Genomic DNA, 16,693 nt, shown 5'->3' with positions numbered 1-16,693 from the left:
TCCTGGTGACGGCCACCTGGCAGATGGTGGGGGTGCACAGCATCGGGAGCGCGCTCGAACCGATGGGGTTGAAGGGGTGATCATCTGAGTCGAAGGTTAGATCGGCCTCGGGCGCCACCCAGACCAGGGGGGCTTCTCGATGCTTGGAGGTGGTGCTGATCCGGTGTGTGAACGGCTTGACGTGGTGGCTCGAGGGTGGTGCCTGTGAGCCACCTAGGAGAGCTGCGACGACGGGCGGCACTGGTGCGGCATAACGGGCAAGGAAGAGGTCGTGCAGCTCCTCCCAGGAGATCCCAGAAGCCGTCGGCAGGTGGAGGAGCCACGCACGCGGGTCACCGGTGAGGGCCATGGGAAACCAGTTGGCCATCACCCGGTCGTCGCCCCCGACTTTGAGGACGGCCTCCTCATACACCAGCAGGAAAACCAGCGGATCCGTCGCGCTGTTGTAGCACGGCGGCATCTCAGGCTTGAACTTGTGCGGCCACTGCACCTGTCGCAAGGTGGGGGCCAAGGCTCGGAGCCCCCCGGCCCCAGTGCCGGCATCGGTTGCTGGAGCGGGCGGCGCGTTGTCCGCCATGTGGGAAAAACGCGATGTTGGTGGAGAGTGGGTCGTCGAGAGGGAGAACTCCAGCGCACCCCTACCTGGTGCGCCAAATGTCGGATTTTGGGTTCCGGCAGACCCTTAAGGTTCGAACTCTAGGGTGCGCACGGAGATCTTTCCCCTACCGACTCGCGCTTCTATGGCTCGCAAGAAATCAAGGCTGGAAAGAAGAACACACAAAGGACACGAGGTTTATACTGGTTCGGGCCGGCGATGTGGTGTAATACCCTACTCCAGTGTGTGGTGTGGTGGATTGCCTCAGGGGCTGATGATGAACAATACAGGGGGAAGAACGGCCTCGAAAGAGGTGTTCTTGAGAAGGTGCGGTGTGTTCTACTCGGTCTGGATCCCCTCCCCCTCTTATGGTGGCTAGTCCTACTTATAGAGGCCCCGGTCCTCTTCCCAAAATGTGAGCGGGAAGGGCGCCAACAATTGGCCATTTTGAAGGGGAACATCTAGTACAAGTTATCCTGACCAAAGGTGGTCTTCGGCTGCCGAAAGCACTGGTGATGACGCCGTCTTGGGCTCCACGATGACCTCCGTCCTGCCGCCCTACTGGTCTTGGTCTCGTTGCACCGGAATGGTAACCTTTGCCCGATGCCTTGGACTGTGCTTATTCCCTTTGCACCGAAGGGGAAACAAGGACACTGCACAGGCCGGTGCCCGCCTAGAGCCCGTCTGATTTCGATCGTCATGGCCTGCGTCACGGGCTCCTCGCGAGGTGCCCCTGCCTTGATCTCTCCGCCTCCTCGCGAGCCTGCCTGATGAGGCTGCTCCTGAGGAAGCTTCATGCCTTCCGCCCCGCAGGGCTTGGCCCCTCGCGAGGGTCTTGAGTTTGAGCTGATGAAGCTGGGCCACACTGGGCCCCCACTCGAGCCACGCCGCAGGACACAGGCACGCAAGTCTAAGGACCCCCATTCCCAGAACGCCGACAGAAAGGATCTTTCCGAAACGCGCTTTGATGGATTCTTGCTGGGGGAGGATGGTATGTGTAGGATCGAAAGTATGTCTAGAGGGGGGGTGATTAGACTACTTGACCAAATAAAAATCTAGCCTTTTCCCAATTTTAGTTCTTGGCAGATTTTAGCTATCTTAGCACAAGTCAAGCAATCTCCACACAATTCAAGCAAGCATGCAAAAGAGTATATGAGCAGCGGAAAGTAAAGCATGCAACTTGCAAGAATGTAAAGGGAAGGTTTTGGAGGATTCAAACGCAATTGGAGACACGGATGTTTTTGTCGTGGTTCTGATAGGTGGTGCTATCGTGCATCCACGTTGATGGAGACTTCAACCCACGGAGGGTAACGGTTGCGCGAGTCCACGGAGGGCTCCACCCACGAAGGGTCCACGAAGAAGCAACCTTGTCTATTCCATCACGGCCGTCACCCACGAAGGACTTGCCTCACTAGCGGTAGATCTTCACGAAGTAGACGATCTCCTTGCCCTTACAAACTCCTTGGTTCAACTCCACAATCTTGTCGGAGGCTCCCAAGTGACACCTAGCCAATCTAGGAGACACCACTCTCCAAGAAGTAACAAATGGTGTGTTGATGATGAACTCCTTGCTCTTGTGCTTCAAAAGATAGTCTCCCCAACACTCAACTCTCTCTCACAGGATTTGGATTTGGTGGAAAGAATATTTGAGTGGAAAGCAACTTGGGGAAGGCTAGAGATCAAGATTCATATGGTTGGAATGGAATATCTTGACCTCAACACAAGTGTAGGTGGTTCTCTCTCAGAAAATGTGTATTGGAAGTGTAGGTATGTTCTGATGGCTCTCTTTACGAATGAAGAGTGGGTGGAGGGGTATATATAGCCTCCACACAAAATCTAACCGTTACACACAATTTGCCAAACTCGGTGGGACCGAATGGTTAAACTCGGTCGGACCGATTCAGCAAACCTAGTGACTGTTAGGATTTTCGGTGGGACTGAGATGCAACTCGGTAGGACCGATATGGTTAGGGTTAGGGCATAATGTAATCTCGGTGTGACCAATTACACAAACTCGGTGGGACCGATTTTGGTAATAAGCTAACCAGAGAGTTGGTCAGGTAAACTCGGTGGGACCGATTCGCTCATCTCGGTGAGACCGAAATGTTACAAAAGGGAAACAGAGAGTTTACATTGCAATCTCGGTGGGACCGATCGCTCATCTCGGTAAGACCGAAACGTTACGAAGGGAAACAGAGAGATTACAATCCCATCTCGGTGAGACCGAGATCCCTATCGGTGAGACCGATTTGCCTAGGGTTTGCAGCAGTGGCTATGACATTTGAAACTCGGTGGCGCTGGATAGAAAGAATCAGTGGGGCCGAGTTTGACTTTTGGTTTAGGTCATATGTGGATGTGGGAAGGTAGTTGAGGATTTTGGAGCATATCACTAAGCATTTTGAGCAAGCAAGCCATTAAGAAACACCTCATCCCTCCTTGATAGTATTGGCTTTTCCTATAGACTCAATGTGATCTTGGATCACTAAAATATAAAATGTAGAGTCTTGAGCTTCAAGCTTGAGCCAAACTTTTTGTCCTTAGAATTTTGAGGGATCCACTTTCCTCATCCATGCCATGCCATTCATTGAGCTTTTCCTGAAATATTAATCTTGGAATAATATTAGCTCAATGAGCTATATGTTGTTAGGAATTACCAAAACCACCCAGGGATAGTTGCACTTTCAATCTCCCCCTTTTTGGTAATTGATGACAACATATAGATCAAAGCTTCGACAAATGATAATAGGAGTGAAAGATATTGTCGCTTTGAGAAGTATGTGAAAAGCAAGAGCTCCCCCTAAATTTGTGCATATCTTAAGATTTTCTTTGGACTGCAAATGCACAATGAGTTAGGATCGTGGGTTACTCTGCCATGTCACATACATCTTGGTGGAGCGCTCAAAATAATAAAGATTGAATACATGCACTCATCACCAAGCAAAGTGAATGATCATATAAGGATAAGTAAGATAATATCATCTAACAAGCATAAGTGTAGCTTATGATCGACCACATGATCATCAATGTCTCACAGATAATAGCATAGTATCTCAAGCAATCAGAAGACAAACTAAGTTCAACCACCAAAGCAAGAGAGAATAAAAAGCAACACTCTCTCTCGAAGCCTATGATCTATACATGTTTCTCCCCCTTTGGCAACAAGTTACCGAAAAGTTCATAGAAAATGCATAGCACTAAAACGTCTCTCAAGCTTGGTCTTCAGGTGGTGGTGTCCGGATAACTCCAAGAACGAAGGCTTCAGTCAAAGTAGATGGAGCTGATGGAGTAGGTGCTGGAGCTGGTTGCGCTGAAGCTGTAGCTGGTGCACATGAAGTGGCTCTAGTGTCTAGAACAGGCACTGCAACAGACCTTTGAGCTCTAGGCACTCTAGAAAATGCATCAGTGGTTGTCTTGCCCTTCCTCTCCTGCATATCATCTTGAAGTTGCTCCACAACAGACTAAATCTCAGTTACCTTCACATCCAAGTCATAGAATTTTTGCTCCACGATTCTTTCCAAGCTCTCCTGGTTTTGAGTCAGGGTGGCCAGTCCCTTCTCAATCCTCAGAGTGGATGCAATCAGGTAGCCAAGCTGATCTTGCTTGCTCTTAGGAGATACTGATATGCCTCCTCCTGGGTTGGCATCTTTGCAGCCTTTTCAGCTTTTGCCTTCTCCTTCTTGGCTTGTGCGTGCACAGAAGATGGTTCATCCTCATTCATAACCACAATGTTGTCCTCGAAGTCTGGATAGATAGGCATGTGCTCCTTGTCTAGCAGATATGTACCAGTGCCCATCTTGGAGTTGATTAGCTCCTGAATCTGTGGGGCATACCCACAACTCCTCTTCTGATCTGCAGTTGTCCTCTTGATAGTTTCAACTATTAGGCTCGTGACTTTGAACTTCTATGGGACATCAAAGATGTGAAGCAAGTTAATTGCATGGCCTCTGATCATCTTGTGATCACCTGACTTTGGCAAGAGAGTGTGCCTAAGGATCTAGTTGATGGTTGGCAAGCCTGACAGAAGGTAATGTACAGATCCAAACTTATGTGTCTCAAGAGCAGCATCTGGGATCTCCTTGTACATGTGTGCCATTGTGTTGTGATCCTTCTTCCTGTTGGCATAGACATCCAAGTCATCTTCACTCTCTTTTGGGGCATTGATCAACTACTCCCATTCAGCAACCATGGACTGGTACCTCGTACCTTCAGACATCCAGACAACCCTTCCATCTGGGTAGAAACGAGTTGTGGAGTAGAACTGCATGATGAGCTCATCATTCCATTTGTGAGCTTCCGCCCAACAAAGTCTACAACTCCACACGCACTAAAGCTGCCATACACTCCAGGATAGTGTTCTTCATTCTCCTTCATGTAGGTCCAGTCAACCCATCTCATGTCACACACTATGGGCTTCTTGTCAAGCAACATTGTCTCATAGAAGTCCTGTTGTTCCTTTGTGTGGAACCTGTAATCAACAGCAGTCCTTCTCCTGGTGGCATATGGATCTGACTCTCTCCATAGCCTCAACCCTGAGTCTCTCCTGATCTTCATGTTCTCAGCCACAGGATGAGCATCATTGTGGTCTGGAATCTTGGGTTTGAGCTTCCTCAGGACTTGTCCTTCATCATCTTCATCAGCAGCAACTTCAGGCACTGGAGCCTTGTTCTTCTCAGCAACTGGTATACTCCTGGTATTCCTCTTAGGTGCACTCTTGGGCTTGGAGGCTGCTTTGGGTGCTTCTTTGGGCTTTGATGTTGCAGCCCTTGACTTTATAGCATCACCCATCAGCTTTTGTGCCTTGGGTGCTGGTGCAGCAACCTCTTCTTCCTCTTCCTCTTTAGAATCTCTCATGATTGAGGATCTCCCAAGCACTCTAGTAGTGGTCTTTTTGATCCTCTCCTTCCTCTTCTTCCCTTCTGCAGCAGCCTCTTTGGATATAGATCCCAAAGGGACTTGAGTAGATGCTCTGGCCTTAGACATTGGAATTCTCTTTGCAGGAACCTTTTGCTTCATGCCTGGCTTGGTGGCAGCAGCAGTGCTATATTCCTTCTTAACCACTTTCTTCTTGGAAGTGGCCTCATCCTCAACTGCCACATAGTCTTCATCCTCAGATTCAGAGGTCTTCTTCTTTCTGGCCCTGGTGTCAGCTTTGGGTAAGTTGCTTGGGGTGCTTCTGCTACCATCATCTGAACTGCTAGAGGGACTAGTGCCCTCACTCAGGTGAACCTGCTCCTCTGACCTGTTCTGGCTGTCACTCTGATCAATCATATTGCAAACACTAACAGCAGACCCTGTGAATAGAAATAGATGAGATAGAGTGTATGAGCATCACAAAATGCAGAGGTTTTTGCAAAAGAATGAGTCAAAAACTTAGTTTTAGTTTTCCACAGAAAGCATTTCGGATCAACCGATTTGTAAACTCGGTGATACCGAAGCAGCTGTTGGAACCTAAACTAGTGAACTCGGTCAGACCGAGTCACAGTTCGGTGGCACCGAGGCTGCTAGGGTTTCTCAAAGTCCTGAACTCGGTCACACCGATTTGTAATTCTCGGTCAGACCGAAAATTACATGTGCAATGGCCTGAGCCGAATCGGTGGTACCGAGTTCCACAACTCGGTGGGTCCGAGATGGTTTCGGCGGAAACCTAACCCTAAATTTACAATTCACGACTAAACTACGGAGTGTTTTGACTGGATAAGAATGATCTCAATCGTGGCAAGATACATGGCGAACACAGTGTGCTAGGAATCAGATAGGGATAGCACAGTGATCGAGTTCATACCCTAGTTCGGCGATGAACTTGCTACGGCGGCAACGGCGGGGATGATTCCCGTTGACGGCGGCGGAGACCAATGACAGGAGGCAGCTGGCGACGAGGAAGACAATCCGGAGACCCTAGAGGCAGAGCGGGCTAAGCGCGGGTCGAGGAGGTTCGGAAAGTTTTCCAAATTTTGACCTGTGGGTATATATAGCCCGACCCTGTCCGTGTGACCAAGTGGGACAATTCGGTGGCACCGAGATTCATAACTGCAAGCAGTTACTGAAACTCGGTGTGACCGAAAGGTTCAAATCGGTTGCACCGAGATTGAAAACCTAGATCGACTTAGTGATCTTGGTACGACCGAAATGGATGAATCGGTCAGACCGAAACGCATAAAGAAGTTTTGGAAGTTTAAGTCTATGACGAATCGGGGACTCCGAGTGCTCCTCACACAGAGTGGTTCGAATCTGACTTGATCAAATTTTGTGATGTAGCATGAATAGAGTTTGAGACGAGAAAAGCATAGATAGCTAGAGAGGGTTCTTAGGCATTCTTGTCCATCCACTTGGCAGAAGAAAAGAAAACCAATCAATCAAAACAAGAAGTGGATGTCCTCGAATGAGTAAAATATGCAATCAACATGCTCACACAATAAAATGGCAATTGAATTATGTGGCAATGCATGCACAACCAATTCTAGCATCTATCAAACAATTTGCGATGACTAGGTCATCTATATATGCGTATATTGACTTAGGAGTCAAATGAGAACATTTGATCATAGGTCATACTCATCGTTTAAGCACAAGTGGGGTTACCACTTTTACATAAAGCATTGTTGTGTTCACACCATTAGAGTTGCTTTAGCTCAATTCTTAGAGTAAAGCTCCCCCTAGATGTGAGATCCCTCCTAAGAGGGATGAACTAACCTTGGGTTTTGTCGATGATGACTTCATGTAGATGTTGAAGATGTGGATGCTCAATGTTGATGTAGATCATTTGAAGCTATCCATTGGAGTGAGTTGCACTTTCAATACCTACATGGGTTAGTCCCACAAGGAACAAACAAGGATATCCATAGACATAAAGTGATGCACACACAAGATGATGTCTATGAAAGCTTTTAGGTTACCTTGTCCTTTGTCTTGCCAACAAGAGGGTTTGTGACTCCTTGAACTAGTGCAAGATGTGGAAGTTGATTGCACTTGTTCTTGCCAAGATGATATGAGTGAAGCATGTTGGCAGAGTCACCCTCAAGAACTCTCTAGTTCTTCTTCTTCGGGATCCACACCATCTTGATGGGAATCCTCGGTGTTGTAGTTGTACTTGATGAAGTGGAACTTGAAGTAGTCTTGGGAACCCACTTGACCAAGGCCTTAGGAGCTTCTTCAAATGCATCAATTTCCTCTTGAAGCTTGTCCTTGCCTTTTTGCTTGTGGTCTTGTGGTGGAAGATCATCTTGAGCTTGTGTCCCTTTGAAAGAAGTAGGATCATACTTCTCTTGTTGAGGAACAAACTTCGTCTTGGGGTATGTCGGGGAAACTGATCCACGAACACCTATGGGGATCGGCGGACCGAGCCCCTTTCGATTCGGTGAGGGCGGAGGTTGAACAAAGAGTGGATCGAGGCAGTACACGCGGGCAGTTTTACCCAGCTTCGGGCCGCACGGATGCGTAAAACCCTACTGCTGCTTGTTTGTGTGTATTGAATTCTTGCTCAGGAGCGATGGACGCTATCAGACTGAGCGTGGGAGTGTTTTTGGTGTTTCGAATGAGCCGAACCGGCCGAACCTCTTCTACGTTGCGCTTGGGCCTCCTTTTATACTTTAAAGGGGTCACCGACAGGTGGCAACGTAGACTAGAAGGGTAAAAATGGAAAAGGATGCGGTAGGTGCAGCTACCGCTACTGTGGATACAGTGCACCCTACCTAACTCTGACGGCAGGGGACAAGGTCATTTAATGCCTGTCTGAGTTGCCTAAACAGTGCAAAAAGTGACCGTTAGGAGTGCCACCGTTTGCCACGATGGCCTTCTCTTCATCTCCGCTTGCCACCGTGTACCCCTGGCTGCACAGCCTCCTGCCACGTGTGCTTGGGAGAGTCCTAGAGCGACACGTTAGCAGGTGTGCTGGAGCATGGGCACGAAGTGGGGGTTTCCCGCGGCAAGCTCCTTACCGCGGTCGTTGCCTTGTCGTGTTTGGGAGCTTGTCGCTCGCTGGATCTTGCCGGGACGTGCGGTGCATCGCGGCAAGTTTTCTTGGTATGCCTTGAGCGGCCTTCCCGGCAAGCTCCTCTTGCCGGGGTCTTGTCTCTTCCCGGCAAGATCCTCTTGCCGGGGCCTTGGTTGGCCTTCCCGGCAAGCTCCTCTTGCCGGGGCCTTGGGTGGCCTTCCCGGAAAGCTCCTCTTGTCGGGGCCTTGGTTTGAGTACTTTGTTCTTGAATGGTCTTCAAGGGAACCATGGAGGGTCTTGGCGGTCACCCGGCAAGCCTTGCCGCGGGGTGCTGCAACTGCCCGTGCACAAGTTCGGGATACTAAGGTACCCCTACTTTAGTACACCGACAGGAGCCCCCGGGCCTGGGCCATACACGGTGCCGAGCGCTGTTGGGCTAGGCCCAAAACAGGGCACGGGCACGCGCGGCCTGGGTCCACACCAAATCTCGCTCCGTATCCACCGCACCCCCCGCAACGGCACGCGTCAATCACAGCGTCGTGGGGGAGATCGTGGGTGGTTCTTTATTCGGAAAGAGCGCAACATCCGCCCCCTCCTCCTTATAAGCAGGGGAAACAGGGGTATTTCCCCTATCTTCGCCATTTGCTGCTGCAATCTCAGAAACCTCCGCCGCCCTCCTTCGCTTCCAAAGTCGAAAGAGAGCAGCGCTCCGCTCCCGTCGCCGCCGCCACCACCAGCGCCGTCGATCTCCCCCACCGCCTCCGCCATGGCTCCGAAGCCCGGAAAGGGGAAGGCCGCGAAAGCTGTGAAGTCGACCGAAGCGCAGCGGCTTGAGGCGCTGCGGAACGAGCGGGCCACCTTCCTCCCCGAGCTCTCCGCAAAGGATCTGAGGGAGTGGTACTATCTCTTCTGGTCGACGGAGACACGGGCACATCCGCGCACAAAGGTACTCTCTGCCATCACCTCGCAAGAAGCTCCAGTTGGCGGGTACCCTTTCTTTGCCGTGTTCTTCTACTGTGGGCTCTGTCCGCCATTCTCTGATTTCTTTTGTGATATCAAGAACACCTACGGGCTCCACCTCCTTGATTTTACCCCTAACGCCGTCTTGACCATGGCAGTTTTCGCCCATCTATGCGAAAACTTTGTCGGAGTCCACCCCAACGTAGCTCTCTTCCGCCATTTCTTCATGCCTCGTGTCGAGAGAGGGGAAACCCTTGCCGGGGGGATCGCCTGGATCTCGCGAGCCGGCAAGAAGGAGACCTATCTGGAGGGGGAGCTCCGCAGCAAGTGGGATGAGTGGAGAGAAAACTGGTGCTGGGTTGTAGAGGAGAACCCGCAGCCATTCACCGCCCTGCGCCAAGCCCCAGCAGTGCGAGGCAATGATTGGAGCGCTCTGTCCGCGGACGATGACAAGTTGAAGATCGCCACCACCCGGATCTTGCGCCTCAGGCTTGCCGGGCTGACTGTAGGAGCTGTTGGCGCAGATTTCCTTCGTCAGCGGATCGCCCCTCTGCAGGCGAGGGGGAGACCCGCCTGGGAATTTGGAGGCCCGGCAGATATCATGAGGTTGCGCCCAGGCCTCAACTTCAATTTCACCGTCATAGAGTTGGACGGGATACTTAAGGAGATATTCAAGCATGACCCACAGCATCCCGAGTGGTTCAGGTTGCCGGCGGGCGTCGTTCCTCTGTGCAACAACTCCTCGCGCGACCGCATCTGCGCCATGATGCCGTTGTGTGACTCGCACGGGATCGCTCCAACTTGGCAAGAGCCCGCCGGCGACGTCGTGCAGCAGTTCTTCGACAGCCTAGTGGAGGTGGCGGTCAATGCTGACGAGAAGAATCTCCTCACCCGCGACACCACTGATCAAGAGATGGAGTGCATCGCCACCAGGGCGGAAGAGGCGGCGGCAGCCGCGGCCGCGGGTGAATTCGGGTTCACCGTAGAGGAAGCGGACACGGCGTTGGCGATGAGTCTTGCCGAACGGGAGCAGCCCGAAGAGGAAGAAGAGCTCGCCGCGCCCGACGCCGAGTCAAACGAGCCCTCCGAGGGTGCGAGCGGCCCGCCATCTCCGAGGAGCTTGCCGCGAGCAGGGCCCGCAGCGCAGCCAAGAAGGCGCCTCCGCAGGGTTGGCGATGTAGCAGGGTGGCAAGTGGGCCAACAGCCGCAGCGTCGCGCGATGCACTCTACCGCGGCAAGTACGGTAGCCGCGGGAGCGCCTCCTGCCGCAGCGACAACTGAAGCGGGGACGTCTCGGGCTGGCGCCGCAGCCCCCGCCAAGCGGCCAAGGGATCCCACCCCTCCACCTCGTCGTGCCGGAGGTGGTCCGAACTTCGACCTTTCCGCGCTCAGCTCCGACGAGGAAGAGGAAGAGTAAGATTCCCTTGTTGTTCTTGTAGTTCTTCAACTTGCTGATGTTGTCTTGCATCTGATCTGACCCACCCTGGACTCTCCCTTTTCAGGACTCTGGCCCAGAGGGCGGCGAAGAGGGCCAAGGCTCAGGTGGTGGTCATCGAGGACGAGCCCACTGCAATGACAGGAGGCGCGCCCAAGACCACCTTGCCGGATCCGGCCATCACTTCACAGAGCAGCCCCCAGCGCAGCCCCCAGCGTAAGCATATGGTTTACTTTCTGCTTCTGGGTGCGCGTGGTTGCTCTTTTCCTTTGTTGACATCTGATCACTGGTTTGTTTGTGCAGGAGCAGAACAGCTTCATCAGGAGAGCGTGGTGGTCACCTCCGACTCGTCGTCTGCTTCGACTATGCCGCCAAGGGCGGACTCCCCGGCAAGGGAGCGTTCTCCGACAAGGAAGCGATCTCCGGCAAGGGAGGAGTCTCTGGCAAGGGGGGAGTCTCTGGCAAGGGACAGCGCCAACGATCCCCTGGTGGTGGAGGTCATGACAGCAGATCCCAGCACAGGTAGTCCTTCTTGCCTGAAACTTTCCTTGTAGTCTTTTGCTGATTTTTCTTCTCGGATACTTGTTTGATTTCTCCTCCTTCTCCGGTTGTCAGACCCACCCTCCACGGATCCGATGGAGACCGATGTGGGTGGAGAGGAGGACACGCGCGGCAATACTGATGATGCCGCGGCCACCGAAGAAGGAGCAGGCGCTGACGTGCCCGCCGGTGAAGAGGCCGCCAAGGCTGCTGCCGAAGAAGCTGGCGGGGGATCTGGCGATCGCACTGATGGCCCTGAGGCCGCAGGAGCGTCAGGCGCTGCACCGACCGCCGATCCCTCCGCCGCTGCCGCAACGTCAGGCTCCGAGGAGCCCCAGCCCGGCGCCTATCTGAAGGCTGGCGAGGGCATCTTCATCAAGCTCCCCTGGGCGTCGAGCTCCAGGGCGCCGGTGGAAGGAGAAGCTCTGGATGGGGAGGTGCTTGCCTCCGCCGGGTTGTCGATCGTCGACGCGCCGGGAAGCAGCAGTGGCGAGCCTGAGGAGGAGCGGCTGCTACGGAGGCTGCTGGCGCTCTACCGCGCCCGCCAAGTCAAGTTGGAGTCCCGGGAAGCGCTTGTCGCGAGGGCGAGCGTGGACATAGAGAAGCGTGCGGAGGAGCTCCGGGGTCTTCACCAAGAAACTCTCCAGGCCTTGGCGGAGGAGTGGGAGCAGCTTGCTGAGGAGCGGAAGGCCTTCCTCCTTGAGAAGGCCGAAGCTGAGGAGCAGGAGCGGCTCACCGGTGAGAAGCTGTACGCGTGAGAAGGCGAGCTGACTCAGCGGAAAGTGAACCTCGACAGCCACGAGGAGGAGCTTGCCGCGTGCGAACGGGCACTTGGCGGGACGCTCCAAGAGGCAAAGGATGCGGCTGCGGCTGCCGAGGCCGCCAAGGAAGAATTGGAGGCAAAGGTGGCGCATCTAGAAGCTGATCTGAAGGTTGGTGGCGAAGAGCTTGCCGCGCTCAAGCTAGAGCGCGAGAAGGACGCCCTTGCCCACGGTGAGCTGCAGGGCCGACTCGCCGAGAGGGGCAAGGAACTGAGCGTCGCCAAGAATTCCAATGCAGATCTGACGCTGAAGCTGGCCACCTTGACGGAGACGTTGGACAGCGCCAGGAAACGGGAGGCAGACTTGAAGAAAGACATCAAGGCCAACGATGCGCTGCTAGCGAGGGCCGCCGAAACCCAGAATCTCCTCAGAGATACCGTGGAGCTCTGGACGGAGGGCCTCGTGAATATTGTTGTAGTCATCGAAGAGGAGCTGGTGCAATTGGGGGTGGAAGGCTTCGGGTATTCCTCCAACGAGAATCTCCAACCCAGCGCCAAGCTCACTCTGTTCTTCAAGGGCGTGGCGACGACGCTCCAGCAACTCCGGGAACGGATCCCAAAGCAGTTGGCCGACGAGTCACGCTTGATTTGTGCCGGAGTTCTGGAGAAGGTGCTGGTGAAGGTGGCCTTCCGCAATCCGGGCCTCAACCTCACCAACGTCCTCAAGAAGCTGCCGGTGGATGCTGATCTTGACGCACTTAAGGCCCTCGTCGCACCCATTGTGGACAGGGTGAACGAGGTCAAAAGGGTTGACGGCGGTCGCGTGGATTAGGCCATCCGCTTCTTCTTTCCTTGTCGCTGCCAGCCATGTCATGGGAACACTTTATTAGAGGCACGACAAGTTATTTTTGTAATATAACTTTATCTTAGGCAAAAAAAATTGCTATGTTACTTCCTTTACTCGACTCTTGGCTTTGTATGGTTCTGCCCTACGCTTTCTAGGGAAACTTGCCGGTGCAGGCACCCTTGCCGCGAGCACCGAGTGCGGAACTTCAGCAGTGTGCTGGCGGGGTCGCTACCGACAAGCAACCTTGTCGCAACTAGTTGCAGCTCACTTAAGTTGTTGAGCGAACTCGAAACAAAGTAAGGGCGCTAGCAGCTCACTTAAGTTGCTGAGCGGACTCGAAGCAAAGTAAGGGCGCTAGCAGCTCACTTAAGTTGTTGAGCGGACTCGAAACAAAGTAAAGGCGCAACTAGCTACGAGTTGGTTCCTCCGCGCACAGGTTTTCCATACAAAGCACGGTCGTTCAAGGAAAATAACTTAAAAACTTAAAAAAACTGATTGCTCAAGCTTTAGCAACTTAGCTTTTCTGTCGTCTGCTTCCCGGCAAGGAGAAACTTTCTTGAACGGCCTGGTCCACACCATCATCTTCTCCTCCCCCCCCCGGTGAACCTTGTGGGCGAGGGAACCTTCCTTCTTTTGAGAAAGAAACAGAGAAATAAAGTAATGATATGGAGCCTTGGGCTCGTTATCACTTACTGGGGTCTGGTGCTGCACAAAGTGTCAGATAACATATGCGAAAAAGGAGAAAAAAACTGACAAGATGTGCGAGGCACATGAACTTTACTGGTGCACGGGTTCTGCGCCCGGCTTTGTACAAAGGATTACATGCAATAGCGGCAAGACTTGTACAAAAGTGGTTGCCGGAAAAGCTTCCGGCAACCGCGCCCTACGGGTAAAACTTACGAAGATGTTCAATGTTCCAGGAGTTGTTCACCGGAATGCCATCTTCGGTCTCAAGGCGGACAGCGCCGGGCCTAGTGACTCGTTTCACCCGATAAGGGCCTTCCCTCTTCGGTGTTAACTTGTTGGAATTCTTGGCGGACTGAACACGCCGAAGAACAAAGTCGCCTTCCTCGAAGCTCCTGGCTTTAACTTTGCGGCTATGGTAGCGACGCAAAGCTTGCTGGTAGCGAGTGGCTCGCACAGCAGCCTGGAGACGGTCTTCCTCAAGGAGCAGCGCGTCGTCTTGCCGCAGCTGCTCTTGCTCAAACTCATCATAAGCGAGCACTCGAGGTGACCCGTATACGAGTTCTGTGGGGAGAACTGCCTCCGCTCCGTAGACTAGAGCGAAGGGTGTCTGGCCAGTGGCTCAATTTGGCGTCGTTCTGATCGACCAAAGAACCACCGGCAGCTCCTCGATCCAGTTTCTTCCGCACTTGTGCAGCCTGTCGAAAGTTCTGGTCTTGAGGCCTCGCAGCACTTCAGCATTTGCCCTCTCCGCTTGACCGTTGCTTCTCGGATGAGCAACAGAAGCGAAGCAGACCTTGGCGCCAAGATCTTGGACGTACTGCATGAAGGTGCGGCTCGTAAATTGTGTGTCGTTGTCGGTGATGATCCTGTTAGGGATCCCGAAACGGCAAACAATCGACCTGAAGAACTTGACTGATGACTGTGCTGTCACCTTCCTCACTGGTTCCACTTCCGGCCACTTTGTGAACTTGTCGATTGCAACGTACAAGAACTCAAAGCCCCCGACAGCTCGGGGAAAGGGGCCGAGGATGTCGAGCCCCAAAACCGAAAATGGCCAGGATAAAGGGATCGTCTGGAGAGCTTGAGCTGGCTGGTGTATCTGCTTGGAATGGAACTGGCACGCTTCACACTTGGTTACTTGTGCAGTTGCATCCTGGAGGGCTGTCGGCCAGAAGAAGCCTTGCCGGAAAGCCTTGCCGGCAAGTGCTGTTGCGCCAATGTGGTGACCACATATGCCTCCATGTATCTCTGCCAACAGTTGTTGTCCATCTTCCCGGCGAATGCACTTCAATTTCACACCGTTGAGTCTTATTCTGTACAGTATGCTGTCGACAAACTTGTACATACTTGACTGCCGGGCTACTTTTTCAGCTTCTTCTTGCTCTTCGGGAAGCTCTCCTGTCTGAAGGAAATGGACAATCTGCTGCGCCCATGCTGGAGCTTGTGGCTCGACAACAAGGACTAAAGGCATATCTGTTGCTGCGGGAACATCCGCTTCTATGGCAAGAACCTGTGGTTCTGCCGAAGCGTGATATTCCCCGGCAAGCTTGCCGCAGCAAAACTTGTCGGGAGCGTTTGCTTCGACGGAACAAACCATAATGTTTGCCGGAGGAGACTGCCCCTCAGCATCCTTGGTGTTGATCTTGGGGACTTTCTTGGCGGCGGCTTCGGGGAGCTCTGCCGGAAAGTAATCATCAGAAACCAACTTCCTCTTCTTATTCTGTCCAGTTGATGGTGTCACGGATGGTTGAGTCAGCTTGAGCACAAAGATCCCTGGTTCCACAGGCAACTTTAGTGCAGCGCACTTTGACAGGCCATCAGCAATGTCATTCTGAGCTCTTGGGATATGCTCCATTTGTAGGCCTTCAAAGCGCTCTTCTAGCTTCCTCACTTCATCAACATAAGCTTCCATCAACGGACTCTGATAGCTTTTGTTTACTTGGCGGACGACAAGCTGCGAGTCACCCCTTACAATGAGTTTCTTGATCCCAAGGTCGGCTGCGATTCTGAGGCCGGCAAGCAAACCCTCATACTCTGCAGTATTGTTCGTTGCTTGCTCCTTGGGAAAGTGCATCTGGACTACGTACTTGAGGTGCTCTCCGGTGGGTGCGATAAGCAGCACGCCAGCACCGGCGCCTTGCAGCGAGAAGGCACCATCAAAGTACATCAGCCACTCCTTGCTTGTCTCCTTGATGGGGATGCTCGTCTTTGGAATTTCTTCGTCTGGGGTTGGCGTCCACTCTGCTATGAACTCTGCCAATGCCCTGCTTTGGATCGTTGCAGTGCTCTCAAACTTGAGGCCAAAGCTTGACAGTTCCAACGCCCACTCGACAATCCTTCCTGTTGCTTCTGGATTCTGCAGTATCCTCTTCAGCGGAAAGCGAGTGACAACTGTGATCTCGTGTGCCTGGAAGTAATGGCGCAGCTTTCTCGAGGCCATGAGAAGGCCGAAAAGCAATTTTTGCACACCAGAGTACCTCGACCTAGCCCCCTGGAGAAGGGAGCTGACAAAGTAAACTGGGCGCTGCACCATCTTCTTCTGCACGTCCTTGCATGTCTGCGCAGATTCATCTTTGTCAGGACCAGAGCTTGCCGGACCAGAGCTTGTCGGAGAAGCCCTCTGCTTGTCGCTGGATTCACTTGCTGCGGTTGCTGGCTCATCGTCCGCCTCCCTCTCCGCTACTAACGCAGCACTAACCACTTGATTGGTTGCCGCTAGGTACAGCAGCAACTTCTCTTGTGGCTTAGGTGCGACAAGTATTGGAGTGGAGGACAGGTACCTCTTCAAGTCCTGCAGCGCAGCCTCCGCTTCCGGAGTCCATTTCATTGGACCTACCTTTTTCAATATTTTGAAAAACGGCAGGGCGCGCTTAGCAGACTTAGAGATAAACCTGCTGAGAGCAGCCACGCAACCGGCAAGTCTTCGGACATCCTTGACG

The sequence above is a fragment of the Triticum aestivum genome, chromosome 4A (genome assembly GCF_018294505.1).
Source record: "Triticum aestivum cultivar Chinese Spring chromosome 4A, IWGSC CS RefSeq v2.1, whole genome shotgun sequence".
Taxonomy (NCBI): Eukaryota; Viridiplantae; Streptophyta; class Magnoliopsida; order Poales; family Poaceae; genus Triticum; species Triticum aestivum.
The sequence above is the reverse complement of the archived record's forward strand: the minus strand, read 5'-3'. Positions refer to the sequence as shown.